At 39.7% G+C, this 19,212-nt stretch overlaps 1 protein-coding gene across 1 annotated transcript in view; it reads right to left on the reverse strand.

Annotated features, from left to right (window-relative positions):
* Window positions 1-19,212, reverse strand: part of drp2 (dystrophin related protein 2) — a 411,043-nt gene that overhangs the window by 289,152 nt on the left and 102,679 nt on the right. Inside the window, exon 2 of the mRNA XM_061930041.2 lies at window positions 177-339. The gene's annotated coding sequence lies outside the window, so the exon portion shown is untranslated. The remainder of the gene's footprint in view (window positions 1-176; window positions 340-19,212) is intronic.

The following is a 19,212-nucleotide window of genomic DNA, read 5'->3' on the forward strand; positions in this document are numbered from 1 at the left end:
TGCAGACAATGTGCTCAGAAAGCACAACAGCTTTGATACAACAACAACAACAAGAAGAAGCCTATGGCACGTGAGTGTGTGCGTGCTCGCTGGGCTGCAGGAAATGCCTCCTGGACGTGATAAATGACACGCAGCAACTAATGCAGACAGGAAGTAAGTCCGTGTTTGAAACTTACTGAGCGGTGAAGACGTGGCTGCAGGATCGCCGCCTCCCTGGAATCCAGCCAACGCTTCTGTGGCGGGGGGGGAGGGGCGCGGGAGGCCTGGATGTGGAGGAATGGTGACAGCGGCGACGGCGACAGCGACCACTGGAGAAATTTCTTAGGCTGGGGGAGACACCTAGAGAGGAACAGAAGGGTCAGAGATGGTCAAAGATGTGACAAAAGGAGACACCTAAAGAGGAACAGAAGGGTCAGAGATGGTCAAAGAAGGGTCAGAGATGGTCAAAGAAGGGTCAGAGATGGTCAAAGAAGGGTCAGAGATGGTCAAAGAAGAGTCAGAGATGGTCAAAGAAGGGTCAGAGATGGTCAAAGAAGAGTCAGAGATGGTCAAAGAAGGGTCAGAGATGGTCAATGATGTGACAAAAATGAGACACCTAAAGAGGAACAGAAGGGTCAGAGATGGTCAAAGAAGGGTCAGAGATGGTCAAAGAAGAGTCAGAGATGGTCAAAGAAGAGTCAGAGATGGTCAAAGAAGAGTCAGAGATGGTCAAAGATGTGACAAAAGGAGACACCTAAACAGGAACAGAAGGGTCAGAGATGGTCAAAGAAGGGTCAGAGATGGTCAAAGAAGGGTCAGAGATGGTCAAATAAGAGTCAGAGATGGTCAAAGAACAGTCAGAGATGGTCAAAGATGTGACAAAAGGAGACACCTAAAGAGGGACAGAAGGGTCAGAGATGGTCAAAGGAGGGTCAGAGATGGTCAAAGAAGGGTCAGAGATGGTCAAAGAAGAGTCAGAGATGGTCAAAGAAGAGTCAGAGATGGTCAAAGATGTGACAAAAGGAGACACCTAAAGAGGAACAGAAGGGTCAGAGATGGTCAAAGAAGGGTCAGAGATGGTCAAAGAAGGGTCAGAGATGGTCAAAGAAGGGTCAGAGATGGTCAAAGAAGAGTCAGAGATGGTCAAAGAAGAGTCAGAGATGGTCAAAGATGTGACAAAAGGAGATACCTAAAGAGGAACAAAAGGGTCAGAGATGGTCAAAGAAGGGTCAGAGATGGTCAAAAAGGATCAGAGATGGTCAAAGAAGAGTCAGAGATGGTCAAAGAAGGGTCAGAGATAGTCAAGAAGGGTCAGAGATGGTCAAAGAAGGGTCAGAGATGGTCAAAGATGTGACAAAAGGAGACACCTAAAGAGGAACAGAAGGGTCAGAGATGGTCAAAGAAGGGTCAGAGATGGTCAAAGAAGAGTCAGAGATGGTCAAAGATGTGACAAAAGGAGACACCTAAAGAGGAACAGAAGGGTCAGAGATGGTCAAAGAAGGGTCAGAGATGGTCAAAGAAGGGTCAGAGATGGTCAAAGAAGAGTCAGAGATGGTCAAAGAAGGGTCAGAGATGGTCAAAGAAGGGTCAGAGATGGTCAAAGAAGAGTCAGAGATGGTCAAAGATGTGACAAAAGGAGACACCTAAAGAGGAACAGAAGGGTCAGAGATGGTCAAAGAAGAGTCAGAGATGGTCAAAGAAGAGTCAGAGATGGTCAAAGATGTGACAAAAGGAGACACCTAAAGAGGAACAAAAGGGTCAGAGATGGTCAAAGAAGGGTCAGAGATGATCAAAGAAGGGTCAGAGATGGTCAAAGAAGGGTCAGAGATGGTCAAAGATGTGACAAAAATGAGACACCTAAAGAGGAACAGAAGGGTCAGAGATGGTCAAAGAAGGGTCAGAGATGGTCAAAGAAGGGTCAGAGATGGTCAAAGAAGAGTCAGAGATGGTCAAAGAAGAGTCAGAGATGGTCAAAGATGTGACAAAAGGAGACACCTAAAGAGGAACAGAAGGGTCAGAGATGGTCAAAGAAGAGTCAGAGATGGTCAAAGAAGAGTCAGAGATGGTCAAAGATGTGACAAAAGGAGACACCTAAAGAGGAACAAAAGGGTCAGAGATGGTCAAAGAAGGGTCAGAGATGGTCAAAGAAGGGTCAGAGATGGTCAAAGAAGGGTCAGAGATGGTCAAAGAAGAGTCAGAGATGGTCAAAGAAGAGTCAGAGATGGTCAAAGATGTGACAAAAGGAGATACCTAAAGAGGAACAAAAGGGTCAGAGATGGTCAAAGAAGGGTCAGAGATGGTCAAAGAAGAGTCAGAGATGGTCAAAGAAGAGTCAGAGATGGTCAAAGAAGGGTCAGAGATAGTCAAGAAGGGTCAGAGATGGTCAAAGAAGGGTCAGAGATGGTCAAAGATGTGACAAAAGGAGACACCTAAAGAGGAACAGAAGGGTCAGAGATGGTCAAAGAAGGGTCAGAGATGGTCAAAGAAGAGTCAGAGATGGTCAAAGATGTGACAAAAGGAGACACCTAAAGAGGAACAGAAGGGTCAGAGATGGTCAAAGAAGGGTCAGAGATGGTCAAAGAAGGGTCAGAGATGGTCAAAGAAGAGTCAGAGATGGTCAAAGAAGGGTCAGAGATGGTCAAAGAAGGGTCAGAGATGGTCAAAGAAGAGTCAGAGATGGTCAAAGATGTGACAAAAGGAGATACCCAAAGAGGAACAAAAGGGTCAGAGATGGTCAAAGAAGGGTCAGAGATGGTCAAAGAAGGGTCAGAGATGGTCAAAGAAGAGTCAGAGATGGTCAAAAAAGGGTCAGAGATAGTCAAGAAGGGTCAGAGATGGTCAAAGAAGGGTCAGAGATGGTCAAAGATGTGACAAAAGGAGACACCTAAAGAGGAACAGAAGGGTCAGAGATGGTCAAAGAAGGGTCAGAGATGGTCAAAGAAGAGTCAGAGATGGTCAAAGAAGGGTCAGAGATGGTCAAAGAAGGGTCAGAGATGGTCAAAGAAGAGTCCGAGATGGTCAAAGATGTGACAAAAGGAGACACCTAAAGAGGAACAGAAGGGTCAGAGATGGTCAAAGAAGAGTCAGAGATGGTCAAAGAAGAGTCAGAGATGGTCAAAGATGTGACAAAAGGAGACACCTAAAGAGGAACAGAAGGGTCAGAGATGGTCAAGGAAGGGTCAGAGATGATCAAAGAAGGGTCAGAGATGGTCAAAGAAGGGTCAGAGATGGTCAAAGAAGAGTCAGAGATGGTCAAAGAAGGGTCAGAGATGGTCAAAGATGTGACAAAAGGAGACACCTAAAGAGGAACAGAAGGGTCAGAGATGGTCAAAGAAGGGTCAGAGATGGTCAAAGAAGGGTCAGAGATGGTCAAAGAAGAGTCAGAGATGGTCAAAGAAGGGTCAGAGATGGTCAAAGAAGGGTCAGAGATGGTCAAAGAAGAGTCAGAGATGGTCAAAGATGTGACAAAAGGAGATACCTAAAGAGGAACAAAAGGGTCAGAGATGGTCAAAGAAGGGTCAGAGATGGTCAAAGAAGGGTCAGAGATGGTCAAAGAAGAGTCAGAGATGGTCAAAAAAGGGTCAGAGATAGTCAAGAAGGGTCAGAGATGGTCAAAGAAGGGTCAGAGATGGTCAAAGATGTGACAAAAGGAGACACCTAAAGAGGAACAGAAGGGTCAGAGATGGTCAAAGAAGGGTCAGAGATGGTCAAAGAAGAGTCAGAGATGGTCAAAGAAGGGTCAGAGATGGTCAAAGAAGGGTCAGAGATGGTCAAAGAAGAGTCCGAGATGGTCAAAGATGTGACAAAAGGAGACACCTAAAGAGGAACAGAAGGGTCAGAGATGGTCAAAGAAGAGTCAGAGATGGTCAAAGAAGAGTCAGAGATGGTCAAAGATGTGACAAAAGGAGACACCTAAAGAGGAACAAAAGGGTCAGAGATGGTCAAGGAAGGGTCAGAGATGATCAAAGAAGGGTCAGAGATGGTCAAAGAAGGGTCAGAGATGGTCAAAGAAGAGTCAGAGATGGTCAAAGAAGGGTCAGAGATGGTCAAAGATGTGACAAAAATGAGACACCTAAAGAGGAACAGAAGGGTCAGAGATGGTCAAAGGAGGGTCAGAGATGGTCAAAGAAGGGTCAGAGATGGTCAAAGAAGAGTCAGAGATGGTCAAAGAAGAGTCAGAGATGGTCAAAGATGTGACAAAAGGAGACACCTAAAGAGGAACAGAAGGGTCAGAGATGGTCAAAGAAGAGTCAGAGATGGTCAAAGATGTGACAAAAGGAGACACCTAAAGAGGAACAGAAGGGTCAGAGATGGTCAAAGAAGAGTCAGAGATGGTCAAAGAAGAGTCAGAGATGGTCAAAGAAGAGTCAGAGATGGTCAAAGAAGGGTCAGAGATGGTCAAAGAAGAGTCAGAGATGGTCAAAGAAGAGTCAGAGATGGTCAAAGATGTGACAAAAGGAGACACCTAAAGAGGAACAAAAGGGTCAGAGATGGTCAAAGAAGGGTCAGAGATGGTCAAAGAAGAGTCAGAGATGGTCAAAGAAGAGTCAGAGATGGTCAAAGATGTGACAAAAGGAGACACCTAAAGAGGAACAAAAGGGTCAGAGATGGTCAAAGAAGGGTCAGAGATGGTCAAAGAAGAGTCAGAGATGGTCAAAGAAGAGTCAGAGATGGTCAAAGATGTGACAAAAGGAGACACCTAAAGAGGAACAGAAGGGTCAGAGATGGTCAAAGAAGAGTCAGAGATGGTCAAAGAAGAGTCAGAGATGGTCAAAGATGTGACAAAAGGAGACACCTAAAGAGGAACAGAAGGGTCAGAGATGGTCAAAGAAGGGTCAGAGATGGTCAAAGAAGGGTCAGAGATGGTCAAAGAAGAGTCAGAGATGGTCAAAGAAGAGTCAGAGATGGTCAAAGATGTGACAAAAGGAGACACCTAAAGAGGAACAAAAGGGTCAGAGATGGTCAAAGAAGGGTCAGAGATGGTCAAAGAAGGGTCAGAGATGGTCAAAAAAGAGTCCGAGATAGTCAAGAAGGGTCAGAGATGGTCAAAGAAGGGTCAGAGATGGTCAAAGAAGAGTCAGAGATGGTCAAAGAAGAGTCAGAGATGGTCAAAGATGTGACAAAAGGAGACACCTAAAGAGGAACAGAAGGGTCAGAGATGGTCAAAGAAGGGTCAGAGATGGTCAAAGAAGGGTCAGAGATGGTCAAAGAAGAGTCAGAGATGGTCAAAGAAGAGTCAGAGATGGTCAAAGATGTGACAAAAGGAGACACCTAAAGAGGAACAAAAGGGTCAGAGATGGTCAAAGAAGGGTCAGAGATGGTCAAAGAAGGGTCAGAGATGGTCAAAAAAGAGTCCGAGATAGTCAAGAAGGGTCAGAGATGGTCAAAGAAGGGTCAGAGATGGTCAAAAATGTGACAAAAAGGAGACAATGTATTCCTGGTTGCCAAAAAGGGATTTAAATTAATATTTAATGCATCTCAATTGTGCGTAAATCAAATCAAATCAATCAATCAAATTATTACTTTGAATCACTTTGGCAACCATAAATTGTCGTTTGGGGTAGATTACTGTCTGTACTTTATTATTATACAAAGCCCACAAGCAGTGAAGTTGTCAGGTTGTGTAAATGGTAAATAAAGAGAATACAACAAATCCTTTTCAACTTATATTCAACTGAATAGACTGCAAAGACAAGATATTTCATGTTCACACTGAGAAACTTTCTTATTTGTTGCAAATATTAGCTCATTTGGAATTTGATGCCTGCAACATGTTCCAAAAAAGCTGGCACAAGTGGCAAAAAAGAGTGAGAAAGTTGAGGAATGCTCATCAAAGACTTATTTGGAACATCCCACAGGTGAACAGGCTATTTGGGAACAGGTGGGTGCCATGATTGGCTATAAAAGCAGCTTCCATGAAATGCTCAGTCATTCACAAACAAAGACGGAGCGAGGGTCACCACTTTGTCAACAAATGCCTGAGCAAATTGTTTAAGAACAACATTTCTCAACAAGGAATTTAGGGATTTCACCATCTACACTCCGTAATATCATCAAAAGGTTCAGAGAATCTGGAGAAATCACTGCACGTAAGCCAGGATATTACACACCTTGGATCCCTCAGGCGGTACCGCATCAAAAAGCTACATCAGTGTATAAAGGATATCACCACATGGGCTCAGGAACACTTCAGAAAACCACTGTCAGTAACTACAGTTGGTCGCTACATCTGTAAGTGCAAGTTAAAACTCTACTATGCAAAGCCAAAGCCATTTATCAACAACACCCAGAAACAATTCGCTGGGCCCGAGCTCATCTAAGATGGACTGATGCAAAGTGGAAAAGTGTTCTGTGGTCTGACGAGTCCACATTTCAAATTGTTTTTGGACCAAAGAGTAAAAGAAGCATGGGGACTGTTCTAGGGTGAAAGTGTAAAAGGCAGCATGTGTGATGGTATGGGGGTGTATTAGTGGCCAAGACATGGGTAACTTACACATCTGTGAAGGCACCATTAATGCTGAAAGGTACATACAGCTTTCGGAGCAACATTTGTTGTTATCATGGACGCCCCTGCTTATTGCAGCAAGACGATGCCAAGCCAGGTGTTACAACAGTGTGGCTTCATAGTAAAAGAGTGCAGGTACTAGACTGGCCTGCCTGTAGTCCAGACATTGAAAATGTGTAAAGGCTAAAATATGAGAAGGGAGACTGTTGAACAACTTAAGCTGCACATCAAGCAAGAATGGGAAAGAATTCCACTTCAAAAACGCGGTGCCCGCGGTCACCAGGTAGCCCGTAAGGACCAGATCAGTCGCCCGCTGGCCTGTTCTAAAAATAGCTCAAAGAGAAGCACTTACCAGTGAGCTGCCTCTATTTTTTTAATTTTATTTATTTACTAGCAAGCTGGTCTCGCTTTGCTCGACATTTTTAATTCTAAAAGAGACAAAATTCAAATAGAATTTGAAAATCCAAGAAAATATTTTAAAGACTTGGTCTTCACTTGGAATAAGCGGTAGAAAATGGATGGATGGATTGGTCTTCACTTGTTTAAATAAATTCATTTATTTTTTTACTTTGCTTCTTATTACTTTTAGAAATACAATTTTAGAGAAAAAATACAACCTTAAAAATGATTTTAGGATTTTGAAACAAATATACCTTTTTACCTTTTAAATGTCATCCTCTTCTTTCCATCCATCCATCCATCCATTTTCTACCGCTTATTCCCTTTGGGGTCGCGGGGTTTCCTGACAATTTAAATCAATGTTCAAGTAAAAAAAAAAATTTTTATTGTAAAGAATAATAAATATTTTAGCTTCTGTTTTTTTGGACGAAGAATATTTGTGAAATATTTCTTCAAACTTACTATGATTAAAATTCAACAAAATTATTCTGGCAAATCTAGAAAATCTGTAGAATCAATTTTAAATCTTATTTCAAAGTATTTTGAATTTCTTTAAAAAAATTTCTTCTGGAAAATCTGGAAGAAATACTGATTTGTCTTTGTTAGAAATATAGCTTGGTCCAATTTGTTAAATATTCTAACAAAGTACAGATTGGTTTTAACCAATTTAAAAACATGTCATCAAAATTCTAAAATGTATCTTAATCAGGAAAAATTACTAATGATGTTCCATAAATTCTTTTTTTTAATTTTTTCAAAAAGATTCAAATTAGCTAGTTTTTCTCTTCTTTTTGTCGGTTGAATTTTGAATTTTAAAGAGTCGAAATTGAAGATAAACTATGTTTCAAAATTTTATTTTTATTTTTTTCATGTTTTCTCCACTTTTAAACCGTTCAATTAAGTGTTTTTTTCATAATTTATTCTCTACAAAAAACCTTCCGTCAAAGGAAAAAAAAATGTACGACGGAATGACAGACAGAAATACCCATTTTTTTTATATATATATATAAATGTATTTATTTAGCTATTCTTGTTTAAATCACACTTACGTGTAACTTACAGATGACAATATATTTATTTATTTAAGTGTGTATCAAACTGGTAGCCCTTCGCATTAATCAGTACCCAAGAAGTAGTTTTTGGTTTCAAAAAGGTTGGTGACCCCTGTACTAGGGCATCAAATCAGTGTCAGTTGAGTCGGTCCATAGGTTGCCTGTAGGGATTTTTAATGTCCAGCAGATGTCAGTATTTAGTGACACAGTATCGACACAGTATCAATACAGTTTTGCAATGTGTCGAAACGCTTCATGACGCCTCATCAACCCATCACTACTAAACATAAATCACCCAACTACCAAAATATAGGCAAATAAGAAAAACAAAGCAAGCGTGCCTAAAACACATGAAGCTAGGACTTAGCATAAGCTGTGGCATGAAAGAAACACTTGACATAAACTTTGAATCAGACATGAACCCAACAAAACTTACTTGACATAAACTTTGAATCAGACATGAACCTAACAAAACTTACTTGACATAAACGCTGCGACGCAAACAATGAAGTCAGACTGACTGTCTGGCAAAGACAATCTTAATTAATGACTCTGATTAGTGCTCGGGAAGCAGGTGAGCACCAGAGGTGGGTAGTAACGCGCTACATTTACTACGTTACATCTACATGAGTAACTTTTGGGATAAATTGTACTTCTAAGAGTAGTTTTAATGCAACATACTTTTACTTTTACTTGAGTATATTTATAGAGAAGAAATGCTACTTTTACTCCGCTACTTTTATCTACATTCAGCTCGCTACTCGCTACTAATTTTTATCGATCTGTTAATGCACGCTTTGTTTGTTTTGGTCTGTCAGACAGACCTTCATAGTGCCTGCGTTTCAACAAAAACAGTCACTGGTGACGTTCACTCCGTTCCACCAATCAGATGCAGTCACTGGTGACGTTGGACCAATCAAACAGAGCCAGGCGGTCACATGACCTGACTTAAACAAGTTGAAAAACTTATTGGGGTGTTACCATTTAGTGGTCAATTGTACGGAATATGGCGCAGTGGGAGAGTGGCCGTGCGCGACCCGAGGGTCCCTGGTTCAATCCCCACCTAGTACCAACTTCGTCATGTCCGTTGTGTCCTGAGCAAGACACTTCACCCTTGCTCCTGATGGGTGCTGGTTAGCGCCTTGCATGGCAGCTCCCTCCATCAGTGTGTGAATGTGTGTGTGAATGGGTAAATGTGGAAGTAGTGTCAAAGCGCTTTGAGTACCTTGAAGGTAGAAAAGCGCTATACAAGTACAACCCATTTATCATTTATTTATTTAATATGTACTGTACTGTGCAATCTACTAATAAAAGTTTCAATCAATCAATCAAAAGTGTGAAGGAAAAAAGACCCTTTTTTATTTCAACCGTACATCCCGTCAAAAGCCTAAAGACTTACTGCACAGTTCCTGTCTTCACAATAAAAGTGCCGCTCCATCGCGCCTGCGCTTTCAAAACAAGAGTCTCCGAAAGCCAGCGCAAACAAGCTAGCAAGCTACGTATTTCTTGTAAAGTGTATAAAAACGAATATGGAAGCTGGACAAATAAGATGCCAAAAACCAACAACTTTCATGTGGTATTAGACAGAAAGGAGGAACTTTTTTTCTCCTCCATTTGAAAACGTGGACGTTATCATCACTACTGTCTGATTCCAATCAATGCAAGTCATCAGAATCAGGTAATACACCAACTTATATTCTTGTCTTCATGAAAGAAAGGAATCTATATGTGTTAAACATGCATGTATATTCATTAAAACACCTTTAACATGTAAACAAAAACGGCAAAATAAATAAATATAAATTATATACTGTATATATATATATATATATATAAATGTGTGTATATATATATATATATATATATTATATGTGTGTGTATGTTACTCATCAGTTACTCAGTACTTGAGTAGTTTTTTCAAAACATACTTTTTACTTTTACTCAAGTAAATATTTGGGTCACTTCTCCTTACTTTTACTTGAGTAATAAATCTCTAAAGTAACAGTACTCTTACTTGAGTACCATTTCTGGCTACTCTACCCACCTCTGTCAATAACAGTCCTTTACAATCTCATTAATATCATACAAATAATAAATTATTATCTCATGAATATTATACAAATGACAACTCTTTCATTTTCCGGACATGATTCAGGCTTCAATCATTGAAACACAAAAATGTTTGTCACAGTTTGGACAGCAGTGAAGGTTTGCTGATGAAAATAGACGTGACTTACAGTTGTGATGTCATCAATAACGTCATCCCAATTGTTCACTAAATACAATAGTTGACTAAATACAATAGTTGACTAAATACAATTGTTGAGTAAGTACAATAGTTGACTAAATACAATAGTTGACTAAATACAATTGTTGAGTAAGTACAATAGTTGACTAAATACAATTGTTGACTATATAAAATGTGAGGAAATGTTTTGGTTTGGTTTTTCTGGCGGCACTCCTGACTTCCTCATCTGAAGAGGGAAAGCATTTGATTGGCTGTCATACGTAGCCAAGCCACACCCCTCTTTCAAAGCACGCCGTTATAGAGCTGTGATTGGATATACTCCCAACTCGTCCCGCCCATCGACAAGACAAACCTAAATATGATTGGCTTTCGTTTCTGTCAATCTTTTCGGCTCTTTTTTTTTTTTTTATACTTGACTGAATGGTCAGTAGATTGTTTTGTCTCTTAGTCAACGTGCCTTTTTAAAAACTGAATATCCTCCTATTTACCTGCTCCCATGTCAGATAAATAGAATAAACATCTTCCAGCCCAGGGTGTATATTTACTGAAACACTGGGAAGAGAAACGAGTCAAGTTGAACAGCACTTTACCTGCTGATGAACAGTCACAGGTGGAGTCTTCTGGAGCATTCCACAAGCACTTATTAAAACAGGTCACAGGTAGATGTTACAGCGTTGGTCTCACTCCCACCATGAGCAAGCCTGAGCCACCAGTACTGATAAAGTACGGTACTAATGAATGAAAAACTATACTATACTGGTGTAAAAAAAGTTTTTTTTCAAATGAATCTATTTGTAACAATTCTTAATCGATTAAAAAAAAAAAAAATATATATATATATATATATATATATATATATATATATATATTTATGTATTTATTTTTCACCGAGCCACTCAGACAAATCATATAGTTGATGTAGATGATCTATATCCACTGTACACATTGACTTTTCATTAAGTAGATGTAGATGATCTATTTCCACTGTACACATTGACTTTACATGATGTAGATGTAGATGATCTATATCCACTGTACACATTGACTTTAGTATCTAAATGTTTGGGTAGAAATGTATTAACCAAAGCCAGTTTTCTTTAAAGTTATATAGAAATATGTTAGAGCGGTGTCCATTTTTTGGAGGAATGTAGTTCATCATTTAAGTGGCACCCAATGTTATTAAAAAAAAGTATTGATTTTGAAACGAGAATCGATTCTGAATTGAATCCCCCAAGAATCGAACCATGTGGTCCCCAAAGAGTCACAGCCCTACTTTACCACCCTTGAAAAATACCTGTACTTTTTTTCCCACCCGCATGCTGCCGTGCGGTGGTGACGTACTGAGCCCGGACGCCCGTTGAGTGTGTCAAAGCACTTACAAGCAGAAACAGTGTGGAGAGGGGAAAAAATGGCCAAAAAAACGGACGGTAAAGGTGATGTTTTAAACATGGAAGCGCTGCGAAGGTACCAGAAGGTAAGAAAATTTGGTTTTGAAACAAAACGCCAGATAATATGTCTCCTAATAGGTGCCATTTTGGGGTCTTTATACACACCATAATAATTGAAGCACAGTACGTCTGACTATGGTAGCTGTAATGCTCTGGGTTGCATCAAGCGGTGTAACTTTGTAGCTTACCAAAGTTGAAATAAAACATTTTGGCAGATTTTTGAGCGCCGTGTGTGATGTTGTATATTCTCAATGAAACATCAAAGTTTTGGTGTTGCTTTCTTACGGGTACTTGCTAGCGTCATTTATTGAACCGGCGTCAACCTGCAGTCCACATGTACTGTATCTCTTGTGTGTGACTGCCATCTCCCTGGTCACACTTATCATTACACCTTATACTAAATCAAATTGCATGGAGGTGGGTAAGCACAGCCAGAATGAATACGTACATAAGGTGCACTTTGGAGAAAAGGAAAGGATTTTAAGGCTGGACTACTGCGTCTCACTTCTTGTGGGGATCCTCAGCAAGAACATCCAGAAGCTGCAGGACTTACAGAATAGTGCTGCTAGGATCCTGATGACTGTGCGGAAATATGACCATATCTCACCAACTCTCAAATCCTTTCACTGGCTTCCTGTTCCACTCAGGATTGAATTCAAAGTCTCCCTACTAACCCACCAGTGCCTCCATGGAAATACCCCCCTCTACCTCAAAGAACTGCTCACCCCCAAATCCTCCACACCACACCGCTGCTACGGACAGGCCAACCTCCTCCAATCTCTGACGACAAAGCTACGGACAATGGGGAGACCGGGCTTTCTGCTCCCAGTCTGTGGAACGCTCTCCCTGACCACCTGAGGGCACCACAGACTATGGATGCTTTTAAAAAAGGCTTAAAAACCCTTCTTTTTAAAAAAAGCCTTTTTTTAGATATATGCATACTAGTTCTAGCTATTAGGCTCTTCTAGTTTTTTTTATTAGGGCCCGCATGGCCCATTGTATAAGGACTCCCAAAGGGAGTCCTTATGCAATGGGACATAAGGACCTATTGAATTTGTAAGGTTTTATTCTTTCTTTATTATTATTATTATTCCGCAGCTTTGCGCTGTAATTTGACCCCCTTAACATGCTTCAAAACTCACCAAATTTGACGCACACATCAATAAACGCAAAGAAAACTCTTTGGTAAAAAAATCAAACCCCAAAACTCAAAATTGCGCTCTAGCGCCCCCTAAAACAAAAACTACCTCTAACTCCCAGTACAAATGTCGTAAAGACATGAACCAAAAACCTCTATGTAGGTCTCACTTAGACCTACTTTTTATTACGGTAATTAATTTCCTCGGGCAAAAATCAACAGGAAGTTGGCAATTCCCCCTTCAAGACAAAAAAGTACTAAAAACAGTCACTTTTGCCTCTTTGAGCTGTAATTTGACCCCCTTAACACGCTTCAAAACTCACCAAACTGAACACACACATCAGGACTGGCAAAAATTGCTATCTAATGAAAAAACTTAACCCCAAATTTAAAAATTGCGCTCTAGAGCAATTTTTGAATAAAACGGAGAAAAAACTGCTCCTCGGAAGAAAAAAATGGCAAAACTGAACAAAAGTATTGGGACACTTACACTGGAAAAAAATATTGGGACACTTAGGAATACCACTGAACAAAAGTATTGGGACACTTAGGACGAAAACTGGACAAAAGTATTGGGCCACTTGGGACTAAAACTGGACAAAAGTATTGGAACACTTACGACTAAAACTTGACAAAAGTATTGGGCCACTTGGGACTAAAACTTGACAAAATTATTGGGACACTTACGACTAAAACTGGACAAAAGTATTGGGACACTTTGGACTAAAACTGGACAAAAGTTTTGGGACACTTCGGACTACCACTGGACAAACGTATTGGGACACTTCGGACTACAACTTGACAAAAGTATTGGGACACTTCGGACTACCACTGGACAAACGTATTGGGACACTTCGGACTACAACTTGACAAAAGTATTGGGACACTTCGGACTACCACTGGACAAACGTATTGGGACACTTCGGACTACAACTTGACAAAAGTATTGGGACACTTCGGACTACCACTGGACAAACGTGTTGGGACACTTCGGACTACAACTTGACAAAAGTATTGGGACACTTTGGACGAAAATTGGACATAAGTATTGAGACACTTAGGAATAAAACTTGACAAAAGTATTGGGACACCTACTCTGGACAGAAGTATTGGGACACTTAGGACTACAACTTGACAAAAGTATTGGGACACTTAGGACTAAAACTTGACAAAAGTATTGGGACACCTACACTGGACAAAAGTATTGGGACACTTAGGACTACAACTTGACAAAAGTATTGGGACAATTAGGACTACCACTGGAAAAAAGTATTGGGACACCTACACTGGACAAATGTATTGGGACACTTAGGACTACAACTTGACACAAGTATTGGGACACTTACTACTAAAACTGGACAAAAGTATTGGGACACTTAGGACTAGCACCTGCCAAATACGCGGGCCCGACCAACGCTGCTTGCAGCTTTAATTTTTTATTATCTTTTTATTTTTTTTAATACACTGTAGCCCTTTGAGGCTGTTTACTCAATGTAAAGTGCTTTTTACAAATAAATTATATTATTATTATTAAGTGCGCCTTATAGTCGGAGAAATAAGCTGTTAATGCTGAAATGATAGCTTTCCCTCTCCCCACCGTGTTGCTCACTGCTATTGGGTGTGGCGTTCCTCAGGGAGGCGCCCTCAGCTCTCTTCACTTTCAATCGAACTTTCTCACCACTTTTGTCAATGAATGAAAAAGCTGAAATGAATTTTGTCTTTTTATTTGTCTTGCACATGAAGTCAGTCTGCTGGTGTAAGCTGCAACATGTTGGTGGGCTGGCAGCTTAGAGGAAACAAGCGGCGTGTGTGTGTGTGTGTGTGTGTGTGTGTGTGTGTGTGTGTGTGTGTGTGTGTGTGTGTGTGTGTGTGTGTGTGTGTGTGTGTGACAGCAAACATGTCGCTGAGAAGGCTGCTCAGGTGGCCAGAGAAAGAAATGTGGAGCGCCTCCTTGGAGGTGAGGCGGGCGAGGCATGAAAGTTGAATGTGAAGCAGCGAGTGATTATACTTTTATGGAATATTCCTGCGTGGCACATGAGTGTTTACTCAGCGCTGAATGACAGAATAGTTCATGGCTTTAATGGGGCCCATATGCTAACTTTATGTGTGGCGGCCCCCGAGGGGTTGCGAGTTGAATCACAAGCAGGCAGCCGGCTGAGTGACACTTTCCATCTGCCGGGCCGACAGCCGCTTCACACCCTGCCCTCCATGCAGCAACAAAATGCCTCCTAAACACCCTGCCCTCCATGCAGCAACACACCCTGCCAGGCCCGGCCCTAACCAATCTGGCGCCCTAGGCAAGATTTTAGGTGGCGCCCACCCCCACATCGGCAGTGAAGTGTATATACTCACAAGAACCCGAATAGCTTTGTCTTTGACCTTTTTTTTTTACTTACAACTATACCTAATATATAAAGGGGTGGAAAAGTGACTATTACCTGCAGGGCAAACATTAGCTAACCAGAAGGCAATAACAATGTAAACAAAAAACACCTGCTTAAAAGATCTAATACAAATGTCCCTGAGGAATGTAAGGTGGGAGTACTGTAATTACCTAACGTTACATTATTATTTTCCATAACAATTTAGCCCCCTCCACAATATTAACCCGACGTTAAAACAGAACTAGCTATTTATTGATTAGCAATTGCCGAATCATGTAACATTAGCTTAATGCTAAAAAGTCAGGTTACTATCACATTCTGTAACAGACAAATAATTTAATGTAGGCTAACGTTACCTACCTGCTACCTCTGTCTTTTTCTCGTTTCTCCTCCTCTTCTTTTCTCTCTTTTCTTCCCTGGGCACCTGACAGTTTTGGCCGTTTTGACATCTTGTGTTGATTTTTTGATGTGGTGACGTCCAAAAAGAGTCATGATACGGGAAGGGAGGGGGCGCACCGTGCGGGGGGAGGAGGGGGGGCGTAATGTTGTAACAAATAATATTTCTATTAAATAGGCTTTACTTTGCATTTTAATTAACGTGAGATTATTTTTTTGTATTTAGAAATAATAGTAACAACTTTTTTTTTTTTTTTTTCTCCAACATTTGTGGCACTGGCATGGCGCCCCCTGATGGACGGCGCCCTTAGCATTTGCCTATACGGCCTATGCCACGGGCCGGCCCTGCACCCTGCCCTCCATGCAACAACAAAATGCCTCCTAAACACTCTTCCTTCCAACAATTTCAATCAAAGTCCTCTAAATGTCTCAAATTCTCCTCCAATGGCATCAAAAGTCTGACATGTAAGTTTTATTGCAAACGCGCATAAACATAAGTCTTGCTTTTAAATGTTTGGATTTTTGAGGATGCAATAGCGTAACCACAACACGTAACTAAAGTAGGCTCCTAGTGTGTTGTTGTTGTTAGCTTAGCATAGCAGCGTAACAAAGTCACATGACTTGGGGAAGTGCAAAGATGTCATGTCTGTGTAATCATGTTTTGTTTTAAGTCATGTTTTGTTTAGTTTCTGGCTTTTCACTCCCTTGTCTTGTTTGCATGATTACCCCATTAGTTTCACCTGTTCCACGTTTGGACTCATTGTGCACTCTTGATTGTCACCATAGCAACGCATTAGTTTTCACCTGTCACGTCACGCACCTGTTTCACGTCTTGAGTCACGCACCTGTTTTCGTTAATCATGTCTGTAGTATTTAAGTTCAGTGTTTTTCAGTTTGTCTTTCTGACGACCTCACCACATTTATGCTCTGTCCATGCCTGATACTTCTTTCCATTTCCATTCTTCATGCAACTATTTTTGTCCAAGCTAGTGATGGGTAGATGAGGCATCATGAAGCGTTTCGACACATTGCAAAACTGTATTGATACTGTGTCGATACTGTGTCACTAAATACTGACATCTGCTGGACATTAAAAATCCCTACAGGCAACCTATGGACCGACTCAACTGACACTGATTTGATGCCCTAGTACAGGGGTCACCAACCTTTTTGAAACCAAAAACTACTTCTTGGGTACTGATTAATGCGAAGGGCTACCAGTTTGATACACACTTAAATAAATAAATATATTGTCATTTGTAAGTTACACGTAAGTGTGATTTAAACAAGAATAGCTAAATAAATACATTTATGTATATATATATTAAAAAAATGGGTATTTCTGTCTGTCATTCCGTCGTACATTTTTTTTCCCTTTTACGGAAGGTTTTTTGTAGAGAATAAATGATGAAAAAAACACTTAATTGAACGTTTTAAAAGAGGAGAAAACAAGAAAAAATTTAAAATAAAATTTTGAAACATAGTTTATCTTCAATTTCGACTCTTTATAATTCAAAATTCAACCGACAAAAAGAAGAGAAAAACTAGCTTATTTGAATCTTTTTGAAAAAATTAAAAAAAGAATTTATGGAACATCATTAGTAATTTTTCCTGATTAAGATGCATTTTAGAATTTTGATGACATGTTTTAAATTGGTTAAAATCCAATCTGCACTTTGTTAGAATATTTAACAAATTGGACCAAGCTATATTTCTAACAAAGACAAATCAGTATTTCTTCTAGATTTTCCAGAACAAAAATTTTAAAAGAAATTCAAAATACTTTGAAATAAGATTTAATTTTGATTCTACAGATTTTCTAGATTTGCCAGAATATTTTTTTTGAATTTTAATCATAGTAAGTTTGAAGAAATATTTCACAAATATTCTTTGTCGAAAAAACAGAAGCTAAAATATTTATTATTCTTTACAATAAAAAATAAATAAATTTACTTGAACATTGATTTAAATTGTCAGGAAAGAAGAGGAAGAAATTTAAAAGGTAAAAAGGTATGTTTGTTTAAAAATCCTAAAATCATTTTTAAGGTTGTATTTTTTCTCTAAAATTGTATTTCTAAAAGTAATAAGAAGCAAAGTAAAAAATAAATGAATTTATTTAAACAAGTGAAGACCCATCCATCCATCCATTTTTCTACCGCTTATTCCAAGTGAAGACCAAGTCTTTAAAATATTTTCTTGGATTTTCAAATTCTATTTGAGTTTTGTCTCTTTTAGAATTAAAAATGTCGGAGACCAGCTTGCTGGTAAATAAATAACATTTTAAAAATAGAGGCAGCTCACTGGTAAGTGCTGCTCTTTGAGCTATTTTTAGAACAGGCCAGCGGGCGACTGATCTGGTCCTTACGGGCTACCTGGTGACCGCGGGCACCGCGTTGGTGACCCCTGCCCTAGTATATACAATAATATAAACCAAGTCATTGTATTTCATTTAGGATTATTTCATATCTTCATTTAAATAAAAATATATTTTTATCTTTTTTAGATACAGTCAATAAATAATGTGAACATGTATCATAACATGGAAATCTAAGAGAACGTGTTGTGGATGATTGTGGACTGGGAATTTTTTTAATTTTATTTTTTACACATTTTTATTAAAAAAAAAAAAAAAGTTTTTCCGACGTATTACATTTTAGACGATTTCTCTTAGTTATTATTTCTCCGGCTGTAGAAAAGACCCGCTCACAGGGCACAGAGGAGGCGTCAGTGCGACACAGTTCGCGTATCGGTCACGTGACCAAAACAGCTCATGATCGGTCACGTGACTTTCTAAAAGCGGTACGCGCACCGACACAGGGTTTTGCTCTATGAGCTCGACGCATGCGCCGATGCATCGCTGTTGCCGGACCCATCACTAGTCCAAGCCAAGTAAGTTTTTGTTCCATGTTTATAGTCTTTTTGGTTTCATAGTTTGTTCTCCGCCATTGTGCGTGTTTTTTCGTTTGTACTTTTTTGCTATAGTCTTTTGGTTTCATAGTTTATTCTCCGCCACTGTGCGCGCTTTTCGTTTGTACTTTTTTTTGATATATTAATAAATCATGTACCTTCATTCCCGTCTCGCCCGAGCCAACTTTCCGTTGCATCCCGGAAAAGCAAACACCCAAGACCCAGTCCTGACAAAAGAAGCAACAACTTAATGCTTGAGTTGGCTTCTGACCTTCATTTAACATTGAAATGTGCTCATTTCCCAACCAATATTCTACAACACACACTGCAAAAAGTCAGTGTTCAAAAACAAGACAAAAAAAATACAAAAATGAGGGGTATTTTATTGGAACTAAGCAAAATGATCTGCCAATAGAACAAGAAAATTTGGCTTGTCAAGACTTTCCAAAACAAGTCAAATTAGCTAACCTCAAAGAAGCCAAAAATAGCTTAAAATAAGTATATTCTCACTAATAACAACTGCACTTTTCTTGGTAGAAAAAACAAAATGAGACCTTTTTGCTCAAAATGTTGAAAAATATGATTCTTAAATGAAGTAAATGCTAGTGCCATTATCTTGACATAATGATATGCGCTCCAAATTTTTTTATATTGTCATTTTGAAGAATTGATCTGAATGTGCATGAACTATTTCTGCTCAAAATTGTTTGAAATGTTAAATGTTGAAATATTACTGTACTGTGCCAACTGTACTAC

The sequence above is a fragment of the Nerophis lumbriciformis genome, linkage group LG36, assembly GCF_033978685.3.
Source record: "Nerophis lumbriciformis linkage group LG36, RoL_Nlum_v2.1, whole genome shotgun sequence".
Taxonomy (NCBI): domain Eukaryota; kingdom Metazoa; phylum Chordata; class Actinopteri; order Syngnathiformes; family Syngnathidae; genus Nerophis; species Nerophis lumbriciformis.